A 4959-nucleotide genomic window follows, 5' to 3' on the forward strand; every position below is an offset into this window, starting at 1 on the left:
TGCAAATCAAAACCACCCTGAGATACCATCTAACCCCAGCCAGAATGGCCCACATCACAAAATCTCAAAACTGCAGATGCTGGCGTGGATGTGGAGAGAAGAGAACACTTTCACACTGCTGGTGGGACTGCAAACTAGTACAACCTTTCTGGAAGGAAGTATGGAGAAACCTCAAAGCACTCAAGCTAGACCTCCCATTTGATCCTGCAATCCCATTACTGGGCATCTACCCAGGAAGGAAAAAGTCCTTTTATCATAAGGACACTTGTACTAGACTGTTTATTACAGCTCAATTTACAATCACCAAAATGTGGAAACAGCCTAAATGCCCACCAACCCAGGAATGGATTAACAAGCTGTGGTATATGTATACCATGGAATACTAGTCATCTATTTAAAAAAATGGAGACTTTACATCCTTTGTATTAACCTAGATAGAAGTGGAAGACATTATTCTTAGTAAAGCATCACAAGAATGGAGAAGCATGAATCCTATGTACTCAATTTTGATATGAGGACAATTAATGGGTGAAGTACAAGGTGTCTACCATTATTTTTTGTAATAGGGTCAGTTAATAAACAGTCACCACTTTCAAATTGGGACAAGCAAGAACCAAAACAAAATTGCGACTGATTCCTTCAAGGCCAGAATAGACCATCTTGTGCCCGGATGAGACTTCCAAATAGAGGGCAATACCATCATCTTTATGCTGGCTTATGACTTTTGACAGGTGATCCTTTTCCCTTTAATAGCAATTATGGAAAACAGTGTCAAAAGCCGTAGGGGGACACGCCACAAGGAGGTGAGTGCTCTGATAGAGACCCCCAAGATGCAGGGCAGCCCGGGCATCTGAACCCCAACAACAGGCGCTTTCTGAGGGAGAATACCGGAAAATGACTGTACGTCTTCTGGAGGATCAATTCGCCTCTTAGCAGGAGAGCCAGGTGCCTGCATTATGCCCGCAGGCTTCGTTGGGTGGAGCAGTTGCTACGAGTCCCGGCTTAGTGAGGCCGAGCCCCGCCCCTGACACGCCCCTATCCTCCCTGAACCCGCCCCTATACTTCCCCTGACACGCCCCTATCTTCCCCGACACGCCCAACCCTCGCGTTCATTGACAAACTTTTCGCGCTTGCGCCCAGGGAACTGCAGCTGCAGGCGGAAGACGACGCACATGCGCTGGATGGGCGGAGTAGCTTTGGAGAAACGTCATCTCCTGTGATCCGTAAGCAGAGGTAACTCGGACAGCTCAGAAGTAGAGTGCTCAAAAAAGAGTTTTAATTCGGGCATCCCAAGAGGATAACTTTGGTAACATCACACGAAGAAACCAGGTTATCTCTCTAACTCCCAGCTCATTTCGATAGCCTTTTACCCCACCAAACCGAAGCTTACTAAGGCAGCCAGATATTTCCTGCATTCTTGGAACAGGAAGGAGGTCGCCCTGGCTTACATAAACTTCAGGATTCTTGGGAAATCTGTCCATGGTGACTAATCTGGATGACAGTAACTGGGCAGCTGCGTTTTGGTCACAACGCTCTGTGCTCTTCACAAATGCAGAGCCCCGCAATGTGACAGAAGAGGTAACTCTCAGTGCTGTTATGTTACGTGAGGATGATCTTGGGGAAGCTGCGTCCATGAGTATGTTTTCTGATTTCCTCCAGTCTTTTTTGAAGCATTCTTCAACTACAGATTTTGACCTTGTGGAAGAAAATGAAAACATTTGTGCTAGTCAGGTGAATATACTGAATAAAATAGCAGAGCAACACCTGGATTTCAAAAATTTTCAAAAACAGCTGGTGTGCTCTGGCTTCTTCAGCAGAAGATGGTCACATGGAAGCTGCTGGCTTCTCTGTATAGAGACAGATACAGTCTGCATTAGAAGATAAAAATATGTTTGCAATTACTGCTCTTAATGCCAGGGGAAAAAACGGTTGTGGAAGCGTTATTTCAGAGAGATTCACTTGTTCAGCAAAGTCACCTGGTGGTAGATTGGTTAGAGAGTATGCCAAAGATGATATTGAAAAATTTTCTGATAATACTGAGTTTTATATAAAATCAGTGTATTGGGAAAATACTCTACATACCTTAAAACAGAGGCAGCTAGCTTCGTATATAGGAAGTGTCTGTCCTCTTGTCACTGAATTGGACCCTGATGCTCGCATCAGACAGAATGATCTGGATAGAGAAGATGAAATTAGATTACTCAAATATCTTTTCACCCTAATCCCTGCTGTAATGACAGACGAGGCACAGTCGCTCTGTAAACGCTGTGGTCAAGCCTGGAAAGCTGCAACACTGGAGGGCTGGCAGTTGTATCATGACCCCAGTGTCAATGGAGGAACAGAACTAGAGCCTTTGGAAGGGAATCCATATAGATGCATTTGGAAAATAAGTTGTTGGAGAATGGCAGAAGATGAACTTTTTAATCTATATGAGAGAGCAATTTATGCAGTTTTAAGTGGGAATCTCAAGCAGCTTCTTCCTGTCTGTGACACCTGGGAAGGCACCATGTGGCCCTAGTTGCAGGTGATGGTGGACAGTCTGCTGGAGCAGGAGATCCAGACATCCATCATGACTCTGGATGAAACTGAAGAACTTCCTCAAGAATATTTGGTATCAAATTGGTCCTTAGAAAAAGTTTTTGAAGAACTTTAAGATACTGATAAAAAGAGAGTCCTGGAAGAGAATCAAGAACACTATCATATAGTTCAAAAGTTTCTTATCCTGGGAGACCTTGATGGTTTGGATGAGTTTAGCAAATGGCTTTCCCAAAGCAGAAACAGTCCACCTGGACACCTCCTTCACTTTATGGCTCATCTCATTTTGTTTTTCTGCACTCTGGGACCAAAGAAGAAGTTTCTACTAAAGTTTTAAAGACATACATACAGCTTTTGATACATGAGAAGCATACAAATCTCATAGCATTTTATACCTGTCATTTGCCTCAAGACCTGGCTGTTGCCCAGTATGCGTTGTTTCTGGAAGGCATTACAGAATTCAAAGAGCGCCACCACTGCTTGGAACTGGCTAAAGAAGCAGATTTGAATGTCACAACAATAACAAAAACCGTAGTTGAGAATATTTGAAAGAAAGATAATAGTGAATTTAGTCACCATGAGCTGGTCTTAGCCCTAGATACTGGCATTGCTGAGGAGGATCCTTTGAAGATCAGTGTGATTGACTGGCTGGTGTTTGACCCAGCCCAGAGGGCAGAAGCCCTAAAACAAGGCAATGCCATCCTAAGAAAGTTCTTGGCATCAAAAAAGCATGAAGCTGAAAAAGAGGTGTTTGTGAAGATTCCTCAGGACTCTATAGCAGAAATTTATGATAAGTGGGAGGAACAAGGAATGGAAAGCCCACTTCCTGATGAAGATGACAATGCCATCAGAGAACATCTGTGCATTAGAGCTTACCTGGAAGCCCATGAAACTTTTAATGAGTGGTTCTAGCACATGAATTCAGTTCCACAAAATCCTACTTTAACATCTCAGCTAACTTTTACTGAGAAAGTGGCTAACGAGCACAAAGAAAAGAAATATGAAATGGATTATGGTATTTGGAAAGGGCATCTGGATGCCCTAACTGCTGATGTGAAAGAGAAAATGTATAACGTCTTATTGTTTGTTGATGGAGGGTGGGTGGTGGATGTTAGAGAGGAAGCTGAAGAAGATCCTGAAAGGACACATCAGATGGTTTTACTGAGAAAGCTTTGTTTGCCAATGTTGTGCTTTCTGCTTCATATAATACTGCATAGTACTGGTCAGTATCAGGAATGCCTGCAGTTTGCAGATATGGTGTCCTCTGAGCGCCACAAACCGTACCTGGTATTTTCTAAGGAAGAACTAAGGAAATTGCTGCAGAAGTTCAGAGAATCCTCTCTCATGCTTCTAGACCAGGGACATGACCCGTTGGGATAGGAAATTCAGTCATAGTTCATCTACTTTTTACAAAATCTCAGTAATTTCTGTGATAAATGGAGCTTTTTTTATAAAATATACACATTTGTTATCACTGCATGTTTTTTCTTTTCATTGTCCTGGGGGAAAATGTAAAATTTCAGAACACTTTCAAAATTTAATGTATTATATCAGTATTTTCTAAGTGTGTTTATAAATAAAGTATATAAAAATTTAAAAAAAAATTAAAAATATTTCTCCCCCTTCCAGAAGCTCTGGTGCTTTTTACTTCTTCTGTATTCCTTTCTAATTTCTAAATAAAATCCTAACTTACCACTATGAAAGGCACTGTAAAGAAAAGAAAAAGACAAACCACACACTAAATAGAAAATATTTTCAAATGATATAACTGGAAAAAATGATTAGAATATATAAAGAAGTCTTTAAAATCAACAATAAGAAAATTTTTAAACAATTAAAAATTGGGCAAAAGACACTTCATTAAAGAAGCTGTAAAGTGGCAAACAAGTAATAGAAAAAGATACTGAACATAATTTGTCATTAGAGAGATATAAATTGAAATAACAATAGCATACCACTATACACCTGTTACAATGACTAAAACTCCAAAACTGACAATACCAATTATAATACCAATTTCTGGTGAAAATTAGAAGCAACAGGAACTGTTGTTATTGATGCCTGGTGAAAATGCAAATCATACAGACACTTTGCACTATAGTTTGAAGTTCTTTTAAACTTAAGCATAACCTTTTATGATCCAGCAATTGCACTCCTGGATAATTACCTAACTGATATGAAAACTTATGTCTGTATCAAAACCTGCAATTGGATGCAGCTTTATTCATAGCCACCAAAATCTGTAAGCAACCAAAATTGTCCTTCAACAGGTCAATTAATAAAAAAAAAACTTTTAATATACATACAATGAATTATTACTGGTTAACAATAAAGATATTGGCTGTCAATCCATGCAACATCCTAGATGAATCTTAAATTCATATTACTAAGTGAAAGATTCCTATCTAAAAGGATTCCATAGTA

General features: G+C 40.2%; 1 pseudogene; it reads left to right on the forward strand.

Moving 5' to 3' along the window:
- Positions 1–1464: 1464 nt before the first annotated feature.
- On the forward strand, positions 1465–3930 carry LOC128567819 (nuclear pore complex protein Nup107-like; annotated as a pseudogene).
- Positions 3931–4959: the final 1029 nt, after the last annotated feature.

This window comes from Nycticebus coucang, chromosome 16, assembly GCF_027406575.1.
Source record: "Nycticebus coucang isolate mNycCou1 chromosome 16, mNycCou1.pri, whole genome shotgun sequence".
In the NCBI taxonomy this organism is placed as follows: Eukaryota; Metazoa; Chordata; class Mammalia; order Primates; family Lorisidae; genus Nycticebus; species Nycticebus coucang.